This window comes from Pelecanus crispus, chromosome 1, assembly GCF_030463565.1.
Source record: "Pelecanus crispus isolate bPelCri1 chromosome 1, bPelCri1.pri, whole genome shotgun sequence".
Classification (NCBI taxonomy): domain Eukaryota; kingdom Metazoa; phylum Chordata; class Aves; order Pelecaniformes; family Pelecanidae; genus Pelecanus; species Pelecanus crispus.
Genome location: NC_134643.1, coordinates 179,744,750 through 179,770,239, shown reverse-complemented (window position 1 = coordinate 179,770,239; position 25,490 = coordinate 179,744,750).

The following is a 25,490-nucleotide window of genomic DNA, read 5'->3' as shown; positions in this document are numbered from 1 at the left end:
TGAATCCACATCTGCTGCATGCTAAGGGGGTCCAGTCAGCTCTCCAAAGGCTGGCATGCAGCTGGTAAAAGTGATGCTGCTGTGCATGGGATGAGCAGGAGAGACAGCAAGAGGGTGTGAGGGTTGCACAGCTGGGCTGAGGCAGTCGACTGGCAGGGACTGACATGATGAAGTCAGCACTTTAGCTAGGAATCCTTGTACCTTCTTGGCTGAGTTCATTGGAAGAGGGGGAAAATACATCTTTCAGTATCTTAGTATTACTTCCAGATATGATGGTGAGGAAGAGCTTTGAAGTATCTCAGACTGTGTTGTCTTCTAATTTACAAGATCCTGGCTTTAAGGATGTCTTGGTCAACAACAGCACAGGTGTTGCCAATGGCATTTATGAAAACAGTTTAGGATCTGCTGCAAATACACTGTCCAACTTGTAATATTCACTGTAGACCCCATGAGTTCTCTTAGATTTTCTCTTTTTAGTCATCTTGATTTTTCATAATCAGCTCTGAGAAATATTTTCATTCTACAATGGTGGAGTGAGTCATAGCAGTGCCCCTCACTTAAATGTGTTCAGATAGATACTTGTGCATTCCGTTCATTATGGAACCAAGACTACACTAGAAATGAGATGGATTTTCTGATTAATGTGAAAGTGCCAGTTTATTTACAACAGCAAAAAAGAATTTGTGGATGCAAACCATTTTCAAACAAAAGATCTTGTCTTAATTTGTGCCAGATTTCAGCGCCTTTAGTGGTTTTTCATAATGGGCAAAACTCCTTGAATGAGATGTCACTCTACAAAGAATGACAGCAAAAAGAAAAATAAACAAACAAACAAACCCCCAACAACTTTCTTAGAACTCAGCTTCTGGAGTGGGTTTTCACTAAAGATGGCAACAGAAGACTCATAACAGAACCTGGGTATCTGCATCCTTGGCATGATATGTAACTCATTTCTTGCTGGAAACAGCCTCTTCTGGCAGATGAATTTTATTGTTCTTTACTGTATCTGCCAAGGAATTACTAAACTTTGTAGGTATTTCCCCAGGTTTCCCCTGTTCTTCCCCTAACATGTTTTCTCTTGTTGCAAAACTGTAAACTTGGGAAATTACTACCAGATACAATGCGTACCATCATGTCTCCTGTGCTGATGATCTCCCATCCTGCACATGGTCCTGATTTATGTATTTGCTAAAGAGAAAGGAAGGATAATCTCACAGAAAGTTGTTGAATGGTAATCTCACAGGAAGTTAAGAAGGATTAATGTTATCTTCTTGAAATAAAACTAGTTTCATGTATAGAAGGATATATTTCGCCTAAGGAAAGAATAAATAAAATGAAATCCTATGCAATATATTTAACTGTGTCTCTGTAAATATATTTGAAAATAATATCACTTAACTACTGTGTTTATCATGTAATGTGAGCTGGAGCCATAAACTAAAGTTCATATCTCAGGCTTTCCCTTTGTCTATAACCCAGTTTTTATGAGATAATTCTTTTAGTGTTGTCGTGGTTTAGCCACAGCCAGCAACTAAGTACCACGCAGCTGCTCGCTCACTCCCCCTACCCTGATGGGATGGGATGGGGGAGAGAATCGGAGGAGTAAGAGTGAAAAAAACCACTCCTGGGTTGAGATAAGAACAGTTTAATAATTGAAATAAGGTAAAATGATAATAATAATAATATAATAATGATAATAATAATAATAACGATAATAATAACAATATACAAAGCAAGTGATGCACAATGCAATTGCTCACCACCCGCCGACCGATACCCAGACAGTTTTTTTTTTTTCCAGACAGTTCCCGAGCAGCGATTGCTGCTTGTGGAGTGATTGCTGGAGGTGACTTAGACACCAGACGTAGATTTACGATTACAAGAAAGGTACAGCATTGAAGAAGCTCTCTGGATGGAATGCAGCTGGATGCAAGGAATCTATCCCACAGAAGTTCCTAAGCCTGTAACCTTGGATGTCACAACCCAGGGGAGCCTGGTGTGCTGATTCTGAGAGGAGCTGCCCAGGGGGTGGAGTGGTGTGGAGACATCACGGCCAAACCCTGTGACAAGGGAACTCGAAGGAGCACCATGGCCCTGATAAGCTGCATAAGTGATACCCTGCGTCAGCAAACTATCATGATGTTGACAAAAATGCTGTCCTTTAGTAACTTTTACTCATTATAATGTCATTATAATACTAGAACACACTCCCATCTCAAAACCCACCCACCTCCAAGGTAAGACCCCCCCTCACTGAGCCTGCGCTCTGAATTTTTCTGAGCCTGTACCTTTAAAACGAAGCGAGAAAGTTTTACACCAATCATAACAAACGTATGTATGACTAGAGTCCCTCAAGCTCCACCTAATGTGTAAAATACTATAAAATTGGCCTAAGGGAGAGGGGATGTTAGGGAAGACATCACCGTGTACTACTCTGACCTCTGGGATCAGTCGACGGGCTGAGCCTCTCTTCCCTGCCATCGGGACGCCTTTGGGTAAGAATCTAACACTTGGTTATACCAAGTGCCTCCACGGGAAACTTAGAAACCTCTATAGAGTCACTTTATGTCTTTTGATACATCTGTGTCATTCTAACCTTTGGCAATCGTAGGTGCCTTGCAGTCAGTGAATTTATCACCAGTAATCCAAAGAACCTGTGTGTCTGTTGCTTTAATAAATTGCTTTGATTTATTGGTCTAGCGTGATAGTGGTCATTGAACGCGACCACACACTTTAAGTGTGGCCGTGATAGTTCATGCAGCACGACTAGACGAAAGGTGCCTACGTTATTTGTGAATCCGTAATCGTGATAGTTCAGTGTGCTGAACGCGACCGGACTTATAACGATAAATTGGGTACCTTCCAAAGCCTCTCTTCACGCAACACTGCTCCCCGGCCAACCCCCCAGTTTATATACTGAGCATGACGTCATATGGTATGGAATAGCCCTTTGGTCAGTTTGGTAACTCTTCTGGCTGTGCCCCCTCCCAGGTTCTTGTGCACCTGGCAGAGCATGGGAAGCTGAAAAGTCCTTGACTAGCATAAGCAGTACTTAGCAACAACTAAAAACATCAGTGTGTTATCAACATTCTTCTCCTACTAAATCCAAAACACAGCACTATGCCTGCTACTAGGAAGAAAATTAACTCTATCCTAGCCAAAACCAGGACAAGTGTCATTATACTTTATCATAGAATCATAGAATTGTTTAGGTTGGAAAAGACCTTTAAGATCATCCAGTTCAACCATTAACCTAACATTACCAAGTCCACCACTAAACCGATTAAGGATAAAGTAATAATGTCATGTTTCCTGGCTTGGTGACTGGATTATTTTTTAATGAAAGTAAAACTAGGAATCATTAAGGTTGGAAAGGATCTCTAAGATCATCAGTCCAACCGTCAACCCAACACCACCATGCCCACTAAACCATGTCCCAGAGTGCCACATCCACCCATTTTTTGAACACTTCCAGGGATGGTGACTCTACCACCTCTCTGGGCAGCCTGTTCCAATGCTTGACTACTCTTTCCATGAAGAAATTTTTCCTAATATGCAATCTAAACCACCCCTGACACAGCTTGAGCCCATTTCCTCTCGTCCTATCTCTAACTACTTGGGAGAAGAGACCAACACCAGTCACCGAGGCGAAGGGCTCCGGAGCGGACGCTCGTGACAGGGCACCCTTGCTAAGGCGTCAAAAAGCGCAGGGCGAGAGCGAACAGCCCAGCCCCCCGCCTAGAGCAGGGGAGAGCAGGAAAGGGCGAGCTGCTGACGTGCAGCAGCTCTGATGCATCATGGGCGGGGCCAGGAGTGACGGCAGCCAAACCCCCCCACATATAAAAGCGGCCCCCAGGGAGCGCAAGCGACCAGGAGCGCGGCGACCAGGACGTGGCACGTCAGAAGGGCGTGGCGCGTCAGTTCACACGGGGAAGGCCGAGTGCCCCCGCTCCTGGTTCCAAAGGGAAACTCAGGCAGTGGTCACCATCCGCCCAGGAGAACACCTGGCAGCCATGGTCACCACCCGCCCAAAAGCCTCTGCCAGAAGGAATGCAGCGACCCAGACAGAGCTCCCGCACAGACACGCAGCCGTCCAGGTCGCCAGCTGCAGGGAGTGCCTGAGCCTGTCGCTCGTACCGCAGGGCAGCGGAGACGGCAAATGTCTTCGCTGTGAGCAGGTGGATGATCTGCTCAGCTGGGTGGCAGAGCTGAAGGAGGAGGTGGAAAGGCTGAGGAGCATCAGGGAGTGCGAGAGGGAGACAGACTGGTGGAGCCGCACCCTGCCGTCCCTGGGGCCAGGGCAGCAGGCGGAGGCCCCACAAGGAGCGGAGGATCCCCTGCCCTCTTGCCGGCAAGCAGAAGGAGGGGATCCAAGAGATGGGGGAATGGAAACAGGTCCCTGCCCGGGGAGGCAGGCGAATCCCCTCCCGGCCTCCCTCACCTCCCCAGCTGCCCCTACACAACAGATACGGGGCTCTGGGAGCTGAGGGCCAGGCAAGCGGGGAGGGAGGTGAAGGCGAAGGTCCAGCCAGGGGGTGCCGAGGGCCAGTCAGTCACCCCCACGGATTACGACTGCCCCTGTTAAGAAAAAAAGGAGGGTGATTGTGGTGGGTGATTCCCTCCTGCGGGGAACTGAGGGCCCGATCTGCCGCCCGGACCCATCCCACAGTTAAGTCTGCTGCCTCCCTGGGGCCCGGGTTAGGGATGTTACTAGGAAACTCCCCAACCTCGTGAGGCCCTCCGATTATTACCCGTTGCTGGTTGTACAGGTGGGCAGTGACGAGATTACAGAGAGAAGTCCTAAAGCAATGAAGAGGGACTTCAGGGCACTGGGGCGATTGGTCGCAGGATCGGGAGCACAGGAAGTGTTTTCTTCAATCCCGTCAGTGGCAGCTAAGAGTGCTGAAAGGAATGGGAAAACTCACCTGATTAACAGGTGGCTCAGAGGCTGGTGCCATCGGTGGAATTTTGGGTTTTTCGATCATGGGGAGGTTTACACGGCACCGGGCCTGCTGGTGGCTGATGGAGATCGGCTGTCTCCAAAGGGGAAAAGGATCCTCGCCCATGAGTTGATGGGACTCATTGAGACGGCTTTAAACTAGGTTTGAAGGGGGAAGGGGATATAAACAGGCCTGCTAGTGAGGAGCCCAGGGGCGGCATGGCAACATTGGGGACAAAATCGATAGCCCGGCAGGCAAGTGAAGGTCAACCAGGGGATCAGGCCCAGCCAGCATGGGTTTATGAAAGGCAGGTCCTAGTTAGTCACTAACTACATGGGAGAAGAGACCAACACCCACCTCACTACAACCTCCTTTCAGGGAGTTGTAGAGAGCGATAAGGTCTCCCCTCAGCCTCCTCTTCTCTAGGCTAAACAACCCCAGTTCCCTCAGCCACTCCTCATAAGGCCTGTGCTCCAGACCCTTCACCAGTCTCATTGGCCCTCTTTGGACACACTCCTGCAACTCATTGTCTTTCTTGCAGTGAGGGGCCCAAAACTGGACACAGGATTCCAGGTGTGGCCTCACCAGCGCCGAGTACAGGGGAACAATCACCTCCCTGCTCCTGCTGGCCACACTATTCCTGATACAAGCCAGGATGCTGTTGGCCTTCTTGGCCACCTGGGCACACTGCTGCCTCATGTTCAGCTGGCTGTCGACCAACACCCCCAGGTCCTTTTCAGCCAGGCACCTTTCCAGCCACTCTTCCCCAGTCTGTAGCGTTGCATGGGGTTGTTGTGACCGAAGTGCAGGACCTGGCACTTAACCTTGCTGAACGTCATACAGTGAAGGACATCAGGTTGTTCAAGCATGAACCCATGTTGACTGGGCCTGATCACCTGGTTGTTCTGTTTGTGCTATGTGATGGCACTCAAGATGATCTGCTCCATGACCTTCCCTGGCATTGAGGTCAGGCTGACAGGCCTGTAGTTCCCCGAATCCCCTTTCCAGCCCTTCTTGTAGACAGGTGTCACATTTGCTAACCTCCAGTCAACTGGGACCTCCCCAGTTAGCCAGGACTGCTGATAAAGGATTGAAAGTGGCTTGGTAAGCACTTCTGCCAGCTCCCTCAGTTCCCTTGGGTGGATCCCATCTGGCCCCATAGACTTGTGAGTGTCCAGGTGGTGTAGCATGTCATTAACTGCTTCCTCCTGGATTATGGGGGCTGCATTCTGCTCCCCGTCCCTGTCTTCCAGCTCAGGGGGCTGAATACCCTGGGGATAACTGGTCTGGCTATTAAAGACTGAGGCAAAGAAGGGATTAAGTACCTCAGCCTTTTCCTCATCCTCGGTGGCAATGTCCCCCCCCACATCAAATAAAGGATGGAAATTCTCCTTGGCTCTCTTTTTGTTGTTAATGTATTTGTAGAAACTTTTTTTACTATCTCTTTCACAGTGGCCATGTCTAAATGTACACTAATAAGGACTTTAATCCACAGATTACTGCCACAATAGAATGACAGCTCCAAAACATGTGCTTGGTTATTCAGAAAACTTTCATCTCTAGAGCTGTGTTGTATTTAAAAAGCAATATATTGCATAACCCTGTAGAATGCTTTGCTGCACGCACATATTGCTACGTGCTAAAATCCTTACCAAAAAATACTCCAAACCAACCTGTTTAACATTTGTTCTGCTAGAGCTTTCAATAATTAGGGGATCAATTAATTAAAAGATCAAAAGCATTAAATAGTAGGTCAATTACAATTTTCCATTTACAACATATTTTATATGCTTCTATTTATAAACATATAATAGTTGTTCATATTGAAGCAATCTTTGGGCTTCAAAAGAACAGATGCATCTGAAGCTAAAGTTACCTTCTTTTTTTTTTCTTCGTTTTTGCCATGCATAATTCTTAAATGAACACCAGGCTCCATGCTGAAGCAAATTAGAAGCCTGTGTGTGTAAGGAACATGCAATTGCTGCATATTTCAGAGGAAAGTTCCAAGTCTTGCTTGATAAAACCCTGGTAGTGCAAAATGGCTGAGGAATACACAAACCTGTAAAGTGGAAAAAGTGTTAAAAAGCCATTTCTGATGTGCAGGGACACATTACTAATGCTGTTTTTCCTTACCAGTAAAGACTCTTTGTGAGATGGCAAAATTGCTTTATAAATTTTCACAATGTCAAGGCATGTCACCATTCACACCCACCCATCATCCTGCTGTTGCCAGCTACACTTCCCCCAGCTGCAAACATCCTGTTCTCCCTCCTAATACCACATAGCTCATCTCCCCCAACCCCTATTTTTGACAACCTGCATCCCTCCCCCATTTTCCCAACTCCCACAAACGAAGACACTGAAGTCTTCACACCTCCTGCCCAGCCCACAAAAGAAGATGTTCTCTCCCACCCTCCCATTTCACATTCCGTCTCCCCTGCCGTGGCTGGCTTTGAACCTGGAAATGCAAATGGTGACACTGGTTGAATTTCTGCATTTCTGCAGGATTTAAGTGGTGCACGGTACCACAGATGGGCCTGGGAGCTCTTGCCTTAAATAATTTTATCCTCAGGAATTTGCTGCACTGATGAAGGAGCAGCTCCAAAGTTCTTATCACAGATGGGACATTGCTGCCTGGAATGAGCTGTCCCTGTGTCCCAGGCATTGATACTGTTATTTGGACAGTTAGTCAATGGGCAGGATTTGCTCTGTTCATGGATGCAGTTTGTGCATTTCTGTGCTATAAAATCATGTTCATTGTCTGAGGGTTTGTGACTCATCATGTGGCTTTTTGTAACAATTTTGACTTTTGTATAGTTCTGAATCCTCTTTAAATACTTTGTGCCATTTACCAAACTAGCAAAAAGCAACTTTATTTCACTCATATTCCCTCACGTAATTAGTTTTTCCTTTCAGCAGCTTTCTGCTCTGCCACTGTTTCTCTTTGTTCCTGATACTTACTGTTATATGTACTCAGAAAATGAACTAGGAAATTAGCACTCTGGGGATAAGTAAATCATGTTTTTCTGTTACATTTCTTCTTTCCATCCCTCCTTAGAAGTTTTTTCAGGGAAGTCTGTATCGCAAAAGGAATTTATTATTGGAATTCACTTTGTTTCATTATCCCTGACAGACAGAAAATTTAAAAGATTTAAAATATCATAACTTAAATGTGACATTTTTTCCAAGATATTGTTTTGTGGGAAAACTTGTAAAAGAATACCCACTTAGGAGGGTTTTTTTTCCTTCAGCTGAAATGCTATGGTAGTGATGTTGCCTACAAATACCATTCCATGAAGTTATCAACAGATGAGTGCCTAGATCCAGCAAAGGATATGATTGTACAGTTACACTTTCTCAAAGTCAAATGTTAAACACAACAACAAATGTTTTCTAAATTAAGGCTGCAATGAGGAATACACTGTTAAAATGCACTGAGAAGAAGTTTCTATAGAACATCTCTTATTTATGGGTTTTTTTGAGAATCTGAAAGATGATTCTGATGTCTTTGGACTGTCACTAAAGAACTAAAGACAAAGGTGTTACATCCATACAGGTAGATTGGGTGTTACAAGGGAGCACTACTGGTCACTGGATTATGTTATATATAGTACTAAATCGGTATGTTTTAGACCTGGGCCAACTAGCATTCTCCCAGACTCCTGGGCATAGCTTGGAATATATGGACTATTGCATTATTTTCAATTAATTTTGAATGTGACCCATTTCAGAATGTAAATGTGTTTGATATTATGAATATGGGCTGATCCATATTGTTGCACTCAATGGCAGAGAATTGCCCCAGGCCCGTTTAATATATAGCATGGGAGCCTTACCCTTGCCTTGAGAAGTGTTTGGGTCTAATCATCATTTTCAGAGATGGAAATAAATTCTAGCCAACTTAATTCTATCAGTAATGAGAAATCTTTTTTTCTGTAACTTAACATTGCATTATCAGTCTCTGAATACTTCCTCAAATTTCACAGGTTTATTACCCAATCACAAATTCAGCCCTACTTGCAGACATTTTTGTATAAATGTTTTTAGTTTGGTGTTGGGTTTTTTCCCAGAAATATGCCAGCAAAGAAACACCTGTATGTACACATATTTTTATATATCCACGTCTTGTTTTTTCCACTTGCCCATTCTTTGCAAAATCATGGCTCACACTGATCCTTCTTTTAGAGGTGCAGTACATAAATAATGTCTTTAACTAAGTGCATTAAAAACTTACATTTCTTGCGGGACTTTTAGTATTATCAAGAGCTTCTAGCCAGACATCAGCCATAAAAATATTCCCACACTAAGCTAAGCTGCAGAAAAGCTTTACCAAGATCCACGTGGATAGCAAATCATCAGGTTGTTCATAATCCTCTCTGCCTGCCCAACTGAAAGCATTGCTACATTTGGGCAGTAGTGAAAGCTAGGTAGTTAAAAAACATGGGGAAGCAGTAGCAGCAAGGAGACTACACATTTCATCAGCTATTGTCAGTTAAGCTTATTGTGAACAAATACCATGCCTCCTTTTATTTCATCACTGTGTCCTATCTACCATCCTCCTGTCCCTCTGCGTTTTCCTCCTGGCAGGGCTAATGCTTATTTCCTATTAGCTGTTCTGTCTCCATGCCAAGGACCCTCTTATGAGTAACTCTGGGTGCTATGTCAGCCCCCGCTTCCCCATACCTTCTTTTTTCTCTGGACTGAAATCCTGCTCAGGTCCCCCAGCTTTTCCTCCTCCCCAGTGGCAGGGGCATCTATCATGGGCTCTGTCATTTTCCTTGTTTCATTAAGACAGGACCCGACCAGTTTGTCAGCTCAGCTCCCCAATACCAAATGTCTTATTTGCTGGGTCATCTTGCCCCAATTCTTTCCTCTCCTGTAACAGCATTCCTTACTCTCTTCTCAGACCAAGGGCCATGAGTATTGCTTTGTCCCATTCCCTGTTCCTCCTACCCTGCATTCATCCACTCCTTTCTATCCCAGGGGCAACTCCAGTCTTTCCTTCCCCAGCTCATTTGCTCTTCCTATTCTGTAACATTATCATTTGTCTGCAGAACATGTTATCAATCCATTTTGTTCTATCAAGATAGTGCCAGGAGGTACTTTGTATTTCAGGATGGCCTTATCAAGTGTGAAATGACTGATGGTTGGAGCTACAGACAGTCACAGAAGTGCTTTAACCTGGGGTTGTGCTAAACAGATGACAAGGAATGCACACACACACCCTTTTCCATCTTTCTTTTTAAATGTCCCCAGTCAACAGTTTTCTGCCCATAAATTATTAGAATAGTGGCTAAAAATCTGGACGTGATTGAATACCATCTTCAAAACTACTAGTCCATGGATAAAGAAGTAGACAAACTGACAGATATTCTTTTAAATGACTGAAAACTCCCAAAGTGGTGCTAGTAGGGTTATCCTACAAGTATTTTCAGCTTTTCTGAAATTTCTGTTATTTCACAGTGCATGGTATAGACATGCACTTTGAAGATATAACTAAATTAATTTCTCTCCCACTGGCTTTTCCTTCCTTTGGAGCTATATGGCCCAAGGTTTGTAATTGAGAAGAGTTCAACGATTCACCACAGAAAAAAGGTTTTAGAATTTGATGAACCTTATACTGTTTGAGACAAAAGTGTTCTTGTCAAAAAATACAGTATCTAACAGGAAAAAAAATGTTACCAACAAGAGAGACTTCAGTTCCTCTCTTAGAGTATTCCTATATGTTTTCCAGAATTTTTATTACCAGTGGTATTTTGATAATGACCATAAAATCTGTTGCATTCACTTAATCCTCCCATTATGTGTAAAAGAGCAACACTACATGCTTTAGGTTAATTAGAGCATAATTCCCAAAGCAACATACATATGCGCTGGCACTAAAACGAAAACTTTAAGCTGGTTGGCTGATTTTAATGCTGCTTTATCATTTACCATCTGTCAAAAACCAAACTAGTAGGCTATTCTGTTCCCTTCCTACCTCTTGCAGAGATAACACTCACTAGAGAAACACATGGTTTTATCAGGAAGACTTCAATCGTCACCCAGTCTTCTAGTTTTGCACAATGCTAAATACTGCGTGCAAGGTAGTGAGCACCCTGACATACCATTCGGTCATGAGATTTCTTAGCACTTTTCAAAACTGGATATGTTTAATATTTTTCTGTAATTACCATGCATCTGTGATAAACAGGCAGCAATCTGGGCTCTGTTCAGCAAGTAACATTGCTTTTCCCTCAGCATAAGCCCTTGCTCAGAATCCCGCATGAGCAGGGAATATTTAATACTTAGGCAAACTGCCTGCAATAAAACTATTTTGAGCTCTCTTGTAGATGATCTGCCCTTTAGATTAGTTCAGGTTCACACAGCTGCACGGCAAATAGAAATATTCCACAGCTCAATAAATGGGGCAGCTGGTATTTTGATTCATCTCAGAGCAATTTCACTGGGAATCAATAAAGTATGGTGCTCATTTTGAACAAAAGAGCACATTTGATGGGATATCATAATTGTCATTGTGGTCAGCTTCTAGCAGCTTAGAGATGAATGAATGTGTCTCTCAGAGTCTTACCTTTTCTCATCTTAATGTACACATTGGCATTTTACTTCCTTATCAGTTATTAGCTCACAAACATTTGTAACAAAACAAACAAATAAACAAACAAAACCAGAAAAAGGACAGAAGAAAAAGGATAAAAAGAGAGTGCTAAGCATTGCTTGTATGGAAAACAAAAAGCAGTTGAGGTTTCCCGTGTTTCCTGGGAGAAATTACCAAACAGGGATACCAAATAGTGTCAACATTCCAGGAGCACCTCACTGCTCTAGAATCAGATTTCCATTTTATTTTTTAAGTTCAGTGGTGGAAACCTCTCTGCTCTGTTTTTAACTTGGCTTTTTTTGGATTTGCTGGTACCACGCTTTTATCTTTGTCATGTTTGAGTCTAGTGGTCTCTGAAACAAGGCTCTAGTCTATGTCAAGAACTTTGTCTTGCACTTTTCTCCATAGAAATAATTCTTAAATATTTATTTTCTTCTATTTTCTTTATGTCAGTGATGTTTTCTATCTTTTCTGTGAGATGTTGCTTGAAAGGCTATTGGAAGCATTTCAGATACTCCTTTATTTTGAAATGTAATAAGAATTCATTTATTTTGTGGAGATGGAAAGATGGAACCAGGCATCATCTCTCTCAATAAAACATCATTTGAAGGCCACTGAAGATCACATCTCTGATTATTTAAGTGCAAAGCTACATTTCCTTTTAGAAAAATGTTTTTTAGTGGCTTTTCCTTCCTTTGCTCCCTCTGATTTAAATAGATTTTCCTTGCATATTTTTCTCAAGCCTAATTTTCACTGATCATAATTTCCATTAATGCATAATATAGCTAAATTGGTAACTCCGCTTCTACAATCATGTAGTTTTTACTCATATGATCTCTTTTTAGCCCAGAATTCTCAGCACTTGGTCTTAGTCCAAAGTTATTTCCTTTTGCTAAAATGGAAGTTTGTTCATCCTTCAGAGTTAGGAAAGAATAACCTGCTCTTGAAAATCATAAGACTATTCTTCATGGGAAACAGCTGAACAGTGAAAGCTTGTGTGTAGCTAAGGATTTTTTTTCTGAGTATCTAAGTTAGCAAACAGGAATTCTAAGCTCTTCTTTCCTTATTTCATATAATTGATCATATCACAAAGTGGATACTTTGCGAAAAGATCTGTATGGGTCAAATTTTATTTTTGTTTTAAATCACAGCCTTTTGAATCCAGCCTTGATGTCATGTTAATACCTCCTCTCCTCACCTCAGCTCATTTAATGCCTAGTCTCTCAGCAGGCCTATGATGCCTTCATTTTTTGAGTACTGTGTCCATCACTTCCATCCCAAACAAGAGGAGTATGAAACAGTCAGTCACTGTCCTTTTGACCACTGTTGTTGGTATTCCTGAAAGAAACTGTAGGTGGAGGCAGAAAACTTCATTTTCTGTTCCAAACTCTTCAAGACGGGTATGTATTGGCACAGACTAGAGGAATCTATGCTCAGGATACTGTGCCTCAGAAAAATTATGAAAAAACCTAAACATTTTTCATGTTTTTTTCATGAAGCCATGTTTCATTCCCATTCTGGGAACTTGTGGCTGGGGTTTGAGGCACAAGGAGCCCATTGACTTACAGTAAAAGATTTTCAGTGGGATAGCCAAAAGGGTCTCTTGTCTCTGCGCATGATGTTCACATTCAAACTTTCTGTTTTCCAAACAGTGGGATGGATTTTGCCTGTGGATTCTAGTGGCCATTGAACACAAGTGGGATGTGGCATGCAGTTTACCCATTTTTCTTATCTGGATTGTGACTTCTTTACACCAACATAACAGAGTTGTGTTAACTCTGTTTTGCTAGTAATTTCACTGTGATTCTGGCAAAGAGTAAAAAAAATATTGTGGAAAATAAAGTGTGTTTATTGTACTGAGGGATCTTTATCTAATATATTTTTACCAACTGGGAAAAGGTTTCTTTTATTTCTCAGAAGCCCTCGCAGCAGTAACTTTGTCCTGAATATCAGTATTCCCCATACCCCAAACATTTTTCATTTTCCAGAAAGCATTCTGAAAACACAGTTAAAATGTACTTATGAGAGACAAACAGTACTGTTATAGGAGTAGCTGGCAACAAAGAGAATGATGTTTTCAAGCTATATATATGAGAAAGGGAACATTCATTTAACTTGCTGTTAAAACAAATTAAAACTCCTGGGATTTTCTTTTTTTCGCTGGTTTTACAGTGGGAAGAAAGGCCAAGAATCTTAGAGGTATTTGGATGTCCAGCTGCCTCTAAAGCTGTGAACAAAGGCATATAGGCCAAGCTAGCTGTCTTGGTAAATAACGTTCATGTTACAGTGGTAGGCTGTTGGCAGCTCAAAAACTTTTGTGTTTGGCTTTGTAGTCTTCTGTCTCATACTCAGAGAAGAGCTTTTGTGCCCAAAACTTTTCCACATTTCAGCTGAATAGGTTTTATCTTTCTACAAATCTGTAAATAGCTACATTCAAAAATTTAAGTCCTCAAAATCCTCCTCAAATCCTCTTCAAATTCTGCCTAATTCTGGGTATGCCTACAACCATATGGTTCTACTTTTTGCCTAGGCATCTGCAAACATATCTCTGGGAGCACCCCAAGTCCCTTGTATTTTGAGGTGTAGGAAATGTGTTACTCAGGCTAAATCCACAGAAATCCTAGCAATTAGAGGAGTGAAGTGCAAGATGGAGGAGAGCTTCATGTCTCGGTTCTTCTCACTTTGGTGGGGGTATGTATTCTCAATTCCCGACTCCCAAGAGAGAAGCACAAAGCTCTGAAACAGGCTAAACGTTTCTCCCTCTCCCGTTGCAGCTGTGTCACTTTGTGGAGAGAAATGCAGGACTCAAAGGTCAAAAGAAAGCAATTGAAGTAGCCACACAATTCTACACAAAGGGGACTGCTCACCAAGAGGAGGGAAACGTCCTGTATTCTGGTTCCTGTTGCTCAGTCTTTTAGGCCCTGCACATTGAGTTACTACCAACATCTCTGCTACATCAGAGATTCTGGCCAATTCAGTGGGCTATAGCATCAGTAGATCTCAGCTGGAAAAATAAATGCAGCCATCCTGACAGTGGTCCTGGAGCTAAAGGGGATGGCAGTATGGCTACAAACTCCTCTAAGCCTTCATGATTGCCCACTACCACCCCTTCCAGTTTGGAATGAGTTGAGCCTTGGCAGCTGTTCTTCATTTGTGATCTGATCTTATTTGGCATGCAGACCATTAATGTTTCTAGTTGTTGTTAGTAGTACAAAAATTTTTGCAGGAAGTATTTTAATACAAAAAGGGACATGGTAGAAAGAGTCTGGGGAACTTTCTGGAAAAAGCAGATATGAACACTGGCATTGCTGTGGGAGGGAAAGGCAACAGGAACAGATTTCAAGTGTGAGGAGTAGATTCATTGAAGGGTTTAAGCACATAAATCAAGATACCTGCTCCTGTGTTTTAGTGGTAGTATTGCTGTAGCTCAAAATGTATTTAGTGTTGAAGTTTGGTTTCTCTGCTTTAGACCATCATGTGATCAAAGGGATAATTTGGGCCGAATATTTATATTGCCATCTGCATGTCACCTTCTAGACCTGACATTGCATTCCTCAGGTGCTAGGGAAGTCTTAGCTGCATGATGAATTCAACTCCAGGTTCATAAATAGCCCAAAGACACATTCTCAATACATGTTGCTATAATTAAAAATGTACACATATGGCCATTATAAAACAATTTTAGCTGCTCTTAAAATATAGTGGGATTTCCTTTCCTACAAGTCGCCAAGAAATATGTTTTTTTAACCTCTGGACTACAGTTTATCAACCCTGGATTTGTTTTTAAAAGTGCTTTTTCTCCTGGGGGGAGAAAGAAAAATTTATGATCCAGGAAGAACATGGGAACATTAGAATGGGCTTTTTCCCACTGTCCAAAGACTAATGTATAGGAAATTACTGTCTACTACTGGTAAAGAGGCCAAATCTGTGATCTGTATAACAGCCAACCAAATATGCCTTTAACTACCACTACTTCAAAGAAAGAAAAAGAGAGAGGGAGAGAGAGACCTGCTTAATGCAACTTTGGTAGAAAAACAATAAGGTTTTTTTCAGGGATTTTTTTGTTTATTAGTAACCACAGAAGGTAAAATCAATCAAATAACATGAATTCTGCGATCATCTGAAAAGTAATGGGACAATGTAAGTGCTAATTTTTTTTTCCTTGTGTTCTGTCACCTTTCTAATTCTTCTTTTATTTTCATGTGATATAGTAAAATAAAGATTTTAAGATTTTTTCCCTATTATTTTTAATCTTCTTTGAAAATTTAATACTGCTGATTTTAGCTATATAGCATTTAAATACAGGATAATAGTCTGGCTATATATAGAACTGTAGGCAACATGTTTTAAAAATCTCTGCAAATGCAATGATGAATCCCAGACTAAGCAAAACAATTCTTCTTCAGAAATAGAAATATAGTAAAAAATTATAGGCAGAAAGAAATTCCTAACTTGTTCTTTTGCAGGCTGTCAGACGTGGTGTTTTTGAAGGCTAAGCTGGCAAGTAGCAGGACAGGCACTGCGGGTTTTCTGCAAGAATTCCTTTCCTCCACATGCCCCTCTGGGGCTGTCCGCTCCACTCAGCAGAGTTTCAGGCCAAAGTGGTTATTCTGTAACTGTTGTACATTTCCCTTCTCCCGCTAGTTCCTGCCTGTTGTATTTTCTTTTTGAAGAGTAGAATAAATAGAAGTTATTTCTTCACTTGTAACTTGTTTCTCTGAGGCCAGCCACAAAGCCATAAAACGCAGAGTGACCTAAGAAACTTCAGTTGATATATATATATATAAACCTACTTATTTGGGATCCAGACATAGAAATAAAACTGGGACTACTGCTAAAGGCTGGGAGTCTCTCCTCTCCAATTCCACATACCTAGAGAGAAAAAGGGAGAGAGAGATGAGTGAGTGAAAGAATGACAGAAAAGTAGGGGAGTAAAAGAAAAAGTGACCTTGAAGGTCTTCATGTCCTAACTTCAATAAGACCCCAACAGACACTGCTCCAAACTTTTAAAAAAATCCTTACTAAAAAAGTTTCATAATCTCCCTCAGCAATCTGTTCCTCTGCTTAAGTATCCTTTCTCATAGAAATTTCTCTAATATCTAACCTAAATTTCCCTCACTGAAGTTTTAGAATTTTATTTCTTGTCCCATTCCCAGTGGACATGAAGACAAGTTTGTTTGCCTCTTTGCAGATCCAAGAAATATACAGAACATGATTTTGTATTTTCCCTCATTCTTCTCTTTGCTGGGTTAAGCCAAACTCAATTTCTTTAAGCTTTTCTTAAAGGTCTCATTTTCTAGACTTCCAGTTATTCATGATACTCCCCATCACACTATGTCAAAATTGGCCCATGCCTTTCCTGACTGTGCAGACCACCCTTTCAGCAGCTCTGAATGTTATGGAAGGACTGCTTCACTATTTCACTTGATTCACAGCCCCATCAGCATAATTATCAGTAGTTTCACTAGCAATTTGGAGTCACGGCGTGAGATTCTTCTGACCAAATGCAGGTATCTAAATCTGATCTGGTCACTCAAGCTCGTATGGGTAAGGGAAATGGGCAGTCCTGAAGCATGATTTAAGTCATGCGAAAGGAGATGTCTACACTTGTTTAAGAGACTTTTAAAAGGAAAACAGACCTAAAAGTACCTACTTTTTGCCTTTAACTACATAGGGATCCTAAAGCTAACTAACTAATTCAGGGTGCAGTTGCCTAGCAGTCAGTAATAGGAATGCATAGCATCATATGTTCAGAAAAAAACAGGTTAGGGCAGAATTTTGCCAATTTCCCATGCATGACTAAAGAGAAATAGGCAACTGTTTTCTTAGGAATTTCATATGTGCCTTTAAAAAGATGGCTAACCTTCAGAAGCTGTAGAGGCATTCACTAGGACATAGGATGTTACTGTAGGGTTGAACATATCTTTAGGATATCAAAGTCAAAGGGAGAATTAGGGGACAGAGTTATGTGAAGCAACTAAGACTTATCATGAATTTATTGTTCCTATAGCTCTGCAGTTTGGCACATACACGTCACATTCGATATGTGATGTCTGTTTCATCTGTAATATATATGCAATTTTTTTATACTGCTGTAAATTCTTTTAATGTCTGAAAATGCTTTTCCAGTAAACCTAATTCTCACATGGGGAGCACTGGCAAAATTCCCAGTGACTTGAATAAAAAATGATAAAATGCAGAATAAGGGAACAGGGCTTAAATCAAGAGCGTAAACCAACTAGGTATTTTCATAGTTGGCCTTTGAGCTTCTAAATAAGCTACTAAATAAAGGTTTCCAAAGTCCTGTCACCCTCACTGAGTCTCTCAACCTTTTCCATGCCAGCAGAGTGCTGTTTTCTTCTGTTCTGAGGCTTCAGTCAAGCGCCATCGTGTGTCCTTCCCATGTGTCCCTCTCTTCCCTTCAGCCACCAATGTTTTTAGACTCCTTTTTCTAATCAAATCTTTTAACAGATGATAAGAGGGCAGAACATATGCAAATTATCTCAGTGAAGTGGTTACTAAAGATCTGAATCAGCAACATAACTTCCAACGATCGCACTAATTAATCTCTTATTTATGACTCATTGTCAACTGTACATTTTTGGAGTGCTGACAGATATAGCTGGCATCCAGCAGTAAATAATGTTTCAATGGTCTCTTACAGACTTAGATGCAATTTAAATCTGTGAATTACTCCAAATAAGATACGGTAATGTATAAACACAGACAGATAAAATTATTTTATTCCATCTTAATTACTTATTTTTACTTTTTTATTTGGCTACTTCTGTATTAGAAAATTTAAAGTGTAGAATATTGTGCTCGTTTGTCATGTACTTAAATACAACCTAAGCTGTTGGACCTTGCCAAATGATACCTATTAAACAGAAATATTTGTCAGAAGTATCCCCATTACTCAGCAGTCAATGCCATTCATTACCTTAGGCCAAATTAGTTCCCTGGGATGATGCACAATTAAGCAGATTCCCAGTGCATCTGATTAAGTAAAGTGTAGAAAGCTACCTATGAATCACTGTAGCATACTTTGCTCACTAAACTTTCAGCCTTCTACAATTTTAGTGAGGGTTTTCCTTCTCGCTCCATGGAAATTATTCTCAGTAAGGCAATTAAACACTCTGAAGATGTGCACATTAGAAATATGGCAGATTAGATTAGGCAGATCTTTCCTGACCAAACTGAAACAGATGATACCTACTCAAGGGTCTTGAAACTGATTTGCAGGGGGTCCTAAAATTGATTTGCTGTCTTTAATTATCCTCTAGTAAAACTGCTTCAAGTAAACAATCAGAAAATAGAGTCATAGCTGAAATATTCTCCCTAGCTCTTCTTACTGTCCCTGTGTACAGCACAGTTCATGCCAGGCATTCAAAACTACGTTTTAAGATAAATCAATCTCTTATCTGAACATACACGTTATCAGACTGAATTCTGTCTGAATAACTTTCCCATCTTGATTTGTGGCTATCCCTTGCACCTGTGGGATAATTGTAACAGTATGAGGGATGAAAGCAAATGCAGTAGGGACCTTCTTGCTAAAAATCAGTATGCTTAAGTAAAAGAAAAACCTTTGTAGCATGCATACTGGTGAACTCAGGGAGATGCTCATCAAAACCTCTCTACAATTCACAAAGGAAAGAGTCTCCAGATCTAGAAGTCTCTATTCTTTCTCTGGTTCAGGCTGGTTAGCCTATTCTATCAAATCTTCAAATCAGTAACATTCATTCTATTACTTTTTTGCAATATATGGAACAAAACTAGCTCCAATTGGAGCCATCATTCCTGTTGTGTGTGCAGTTCCTATTTTTGGGACATCATTTGCATGTATGTACTCAAAATCTTTTAATGTTCAATCTGTTGCACATTCACAGTTGAACTGTTCACATCTAACTCAAACAATCTGAAAAATAGACCATGCAGAATCTAGTTGATATAACCTCCTTTAATAGATTATGGCAGGGAAAAAAATTGCTTTTAAAAGATGGCCCAAAATAAGCATGCAAGTCAGACTTAATGAATCTCCTTGAGGAACATCCATGTGTCTTTACCGACTACAGGGAATGCCAAGATTATGTTTATGTTTATTTAGGTTTATGCCAGAATTAGACTGATAGAGTTAGCTGACAAGAATCACACCCACAGAGACGTAATCATCTCTCTCAACACAGGAAGATGACATGGTTCGTAATTTTTATCACCTGGCAATTGTAATGACAGGGTTGAAAGTTGGGTGGGCAGAAACAAAATTGTGAAACAAAATGAAAGAATTATTCTTATGAAAAACATTTCACAGAAAACTGCTGTTTTACAATAGTAACTGCTGTTGTTTAATAATAACGTCCACTTTCATGAAAAAGGGGAATGAAAACAATTGAACATGTTATAAAGCTTGATTAGCTAACTTAACAGCAGTTATTTTTTCAAAACACAGGAGGAAAAAACTAGTTGCTGCACAAAGAAAGCAACGTGCGTAAATAGGGTGATTGTGTAACCTGCTGTCCTTCAAATGACAATGGTTTTCCAAAACATCCATATCACTGTTGATTCAATTTCTTTAACAAACCTTTGTCTTTTTATAATTTGCCTGTGCACAGATTATGATTTTTTTCCAAATGATATGTTTTTTACAGCTTTTCTTTTATCAAATATTTCTTGGTTGTATTTTTGACAGAAAAAAAAAGCTTGTTTTCAAAACTGAAAGTATGTGGATAAAAAATAACAAGTTTTTTCTTTTCATGCACATCATGGTGAATTTCCACTTTGAAAGAAACTTCATCTTCCCATACCACATCCAAATAGCATTTTCTGTAAATTAAATAACAGTTGTAGATGGAAATAAAAACTTTTCAGAGAATGGTCAGTAAATTTCACCACATCTCAGGTTTCTACTAAAGCAGCTAATATCTTATCCAGTGCCCAAATCAAAGACATTTGCTATATTAAGTACTGGATCCAAACCCTTAGGCACTTTGTCAAGAAGTTTGTTTGCCTTAGGGGGATTTTCATTGATATGAAAACTGGGCAAGCAGAGAGTGTTTGCTAACAGAAAGCAAATGTTGAAATTCTGTTCAAAGAGACTGGCAGGAGGTTGTCTATATCTCCTTACAAGGACTGACAGTTCACACCCGATACGTTGTTTACATCTAGAAGAATGTGGACTGTAATTCCTCTTGCTAGCTGTGAATTCTGTAAAGAATTAAGAGTTCAAATGGCTAAGAGTCTCCAGGATGTCAAAAGCATGCATTTTCCTCCTGCTTTAGATACAGGTCATCATGAAAACTTGTAAGGAGTCCACCCAAACCAAAGTAACTAATTCTAGGTACTGCAGAGCTTTCATAACATAATGTTTATGTGTGGAAAATGAAAACAACTTTCCTAAAAGAAAGACCAAAACCCAAAGACAGGGGTTGGGCCCACTATTATAAACATGGTAGAAGAAAGAAAAAGGTCTGTGAGAGAGGCAATATGTTTCTTTAGATCTGCAAAGTATAGAAATATCAGTTCAGAACAAACCAATGTCAGTGTCCATACAAACCCCATGAAGGCTGATATAGCCATAAAGATGGGTTCATGAAAGGCAGGTCCTGCTTGACCAACCTGATCTCCTTTTATGACCTGGTGACCCACCTGGTAGATGATGGAAATGCTGTGGATGTCATTTACCTGGACTTTAGTAAAACTTTTGACACCGTCTCCCACAATATTCTCCTTGGGAAGATGGCAGCTCATGGCTTGGACGGGTGTAGTCTTTGCTGGGTAAAAAACTGGTTGGGTGGCCGAGCCCAGAGAGTGGTGGTGAATGGAGTTAAGTCCATTTGGCAGCTGGTCACGAGCGGTGTTCCCCAGGTCTCTGTTTTGGGGCCAGCCTTGTTTAATATCTTTATCGATGATCTGGATGAGGGGATTGAGTGGACCCTCAGTAAGTTTTCAGATGACACCAAGCTGGGTGGGAGTGTCGATCTGCTGGAGGGTAGGATGGCCCTGCAGAGGGACCTGGACAGGCTGGATTGATGGGCCGAGGCCAACTGTATGAGGTTTAACAAGGCCAAGTGCCGGGTCCTGCACTTGGGTCACAACAACCCCATGCAGCGCTACAGACTGGGGGAAGAGTGGCTGGAAAGCTGCCTGGCCAAAAAGGACCTGGGGGTGTTGGTCAACAGCCAGCTGAACATGAGGCAGCAGTGTGCCCAGGTGGCCAAGAAGGCCAACAGCATCCTGGCTTGTATCAGGAATAGTGTGGCCAGCAGGAGCAGGGAGGTGATTGTCCCCCTGTACTCGGCGCTGGTGAGGCCACACCTGGAATCCTGTGTCCAGTTTTGGGCCCCTCACTACAAGAAAGACATTGAGGTGCTGGAGCATGTTCAGAGAAGGGCAACAAAGCTGGTGAAGGGTCTGGAGCACAGGCCTTATGAGGAGCGGCTGAGGGAACTGGGGTTGTTTAGCCTGGAGAAGAGGAGGCTGAGGGGAGACCTTATCGCTCTCTACAACTCCCTGAAAGGAGGTTGTAGTGAAGTGGGTGTTGGTCTCTTCTCCCATGTAGTTAGTGATAGGATGAGAGGAAATGGGCTCAAGCTGCGCCGGGGAGGTTTAGGTTGGATATTAGGAAAAATTTCTTTACGGAAAGGGTGGTCAAGCATTGGAACAGGCTACCCATGGAAGTGGTGGAGTCCCCATCCCTGGAAGTGTTCAAAAAACGGGTAGATGTGGTACTTGGGGACATGGTTTAGTCTAGTCTACCCTTGATTGGTTTAGTGTAGACTTGGTAATGTAGGTTAATGGTTGGACTGGATGATCTTAAAGGTCTTTTCCAACCTAAACGATTCTATGATTCTATTCTATGATTCTATAAGGTTTTATACATCTGAATTGTAAAATAAGGTAGATATATTCATTGTCCACAAACAGAGCTAACACAGCTGGTTACTTTTTTTCTTCTCTGCAGAATTAGGGATCATTAACTTTCTTGTCTAGACAGAGGAAAGCAAACCTGATAGTGAGTGACATGATGTGAGACTTAAAAGACTAGATGGGGTGGGGTGGGGGAAAAGCCACTGCTTTTTTTTCCTCCACAAAAAAAAAGCTTTCCTGTATTCTTCCTTTTTCCTTTCTTGTCCCTTAACTTTCACATTTCCTGACTACCATTTCCTTCTTCCACAAAGCAAAGTGTCTTTTGAAGAATGGGAGAATAGTCTCTCTCTAAAAAGGAAGCCAAGCAAGCAAGCCTGCTTTTTCATGATAGCACACTAACATGATGTCAAGAAAGCATGCTCAGGGTATGTGAGAATCTACAGGCTTGAGGACGAGAGAAAGAGCTCTCCTCTGGATTAGTGGCTCTTTGAACACAGCCTTCTCTCTCTCTACTTTTGAGCAAAAAGGACAAGGCACAGTTCATGTAGTGCTAGCAGAGCAGGAAATTCTGCTGCTGCTGAGGTCAACATTCACATGAAAATCATAGCAAATCACTCAGAATTTCTGTCTACTGCTAAAAATGGAAGTTGTAAGAAGCTTGCAGTCTGGATGGATCGTCAGCTAAACATTGCTGAGATGAACCTGTCACCCAGGAAATGTGAGCAGATGGAGGAAGCAAATGCAAGAGAGGACATATTATTAGGCTGGTGCTATTTTGTCCTCAGTGGTATAATATCTGTTCCTCCATGAGGCCCAGAAGATGAGTTTGAAGGTGAAAAATACATTGATGGCATTTGATTCATCTTCTTTCTGCTATTGGGCAAGTGGTTATGCTATGCACCACCACCAGGTCTGCTGACCTTGAAGGTCGATCATTCTATGTTTTGAGCAAGTGCTTATTCATCCCCTCCTAAACAATAATATCCCCTGTGTAGTACAATGTAATGAAATGATTCAAAGGTTCTCAAGCTTTTCCTATGCACTGCTTTTACATTTTTCAACTTTTCTTTATTCCCTCATACCTTTTATACCTCTTGGTTTCTACCTTTTTTCTTGTCCTCCTTTTCTCACTTGAAGGATGCCAACAGTTAGGACCCCTCTCCCGAAGTGCTTGTATTACTGTGAACCCCTTTCCCTTTCATTAGGCAGACTTTCATGCAGTAGGTAAGAATGAAGAGGGACCCAAGGGAGAAAATGAGTCCCAGGCAACCTATGCCCTTTAAAGCAGTTGGAAATATATTGATACTAGAGATGTGCATTCTTCAGAACACAGCTCCAAGCTGTGCTCTCCCATGATTACAATGAACGCTGTCAAGCAAATCTGTGATTTTGCAAATATCTTGACCATTGCCTTAAAGAGCAACGTCATTAATTCTTGCCTTTCTTTTCATGCCTCTGTTTGTAACATATTCCTTCTTTCTTCAATGTCCCCTACAGCATGATTAAATTTGTAAACCTGGTAGTGGTAAATGTAGGGTTGTCTTTGGTGATATGTAGTCTCTGTTCCCTTTGAAATATCTGGAATCCTACAGTGGGCAATAAGATCACTGGGTTCAGGAGAACTATTGTTTTCCTGGAAGATTATTCTCATGTTCTCATGAAATCAATAAGATGCCACTGAGATCAGATTTCAAAGAATCTTTCTCTTCTAAGATTTCTAAATGTAGAAATGTATTTCAAAACACTCAGCTTGGTTTAAACCTACTCATTAAACTCCCCTTATTTTTCCCCAGGGACTTCTGAAAATGAACCCAGACGGGTATTGGATTAATGACTGGTGGTGTGTTCCCTTGTATTGTGGACATAGAAGATTAGGATCAGCACCTGGTTTTTTTGATGCTTCTGGCCAGGCATCAACATAGATATTCAGTGATTGTACAATGTTCCTTGGTGCTGGATGCTCATGCCCATCTGTGAGGATGGCGTTGTTCCCATCTGTGAGTTCAGAGTGCCTTTGTCTACAATCAGTGACTGGTTTAATTGAGCAGCTTATATTGGAGTGAAAGTGCTATTACTTCTCCACCACCCTCTTGTGCCAGAATGAAGCTGTGGTGACACCTTCCTCTCTCTACTGTCACACCTTGATATTTATGTAAGCCTGAACAGGAGAATGGAAGGAATCAGTCACTACCCAATGACTGCTAACTGCCAAAACCACATATTTGTATTGCAGTGAATGATGGAGTATTTGAGTATGAAAGTGTACATAAGAAAGGGCTTTTTAAAAGCTCCCTGTGTACACATCCAGAAGACACACTAGACCACTGAGGAGCATTTCTGACTGTGCTTAGGAACAACACTGATAAACAGCTGAACTGGAGGCAGATAATCTTCATCAACTGGCAGCAATGTAGGGGATTCTTTTTATTCAGCAGAGTAAAACACTGTTGCCCAAAGACCATGCCATTCACTTAAATACAAGGCATAACTGGCTATATCACATCAGGAGAGAGAGAGGGAAGGCATTGGCTTCTGGACTTTTAAAGGCATTAAATGATATTAAAGTCAGAGCTGAGCTGATTGAGGCTCCGGTCCACTGTACTTCCCCTGCAGTCTGGAATTTGCTTGCAATGTGCAAAATCTGGGTATTCTGAGTGTATTTCAATGCCAGCAGTGAAATACAGAACAAACAACAAATAACTTCTTCTAAGTACACTCCTTATCTCTGACCCAAAGCAAGGTACTGTCACAGACAAGGAGCATTTTTCAGGCATTTGCTTTTATGTACCCTCCCACTGTGAGCTCCACCACTCAATATGAACTTGAGATCCTTGTTATCCAGCTGCTTCATCTGAGATGTGCTTAAGTTTATAAACACATTTTTAAAAGGAGCTTTTTTTTCTTCAAAGTGTTTTTAGTGACACACAGGTTTCAGCTGCAAGAAATGAGACATCTTTCATGAGAACAGTCAGCCTGTTTTAGTTTTGTGCTTTCCTGCAAAGCAATATACATATCCATCTTGCTTTCATTTATTCTCCTTTTCATTTTACAGAGGCCTCATTTAGGCTAACTACACTTTTTATTTG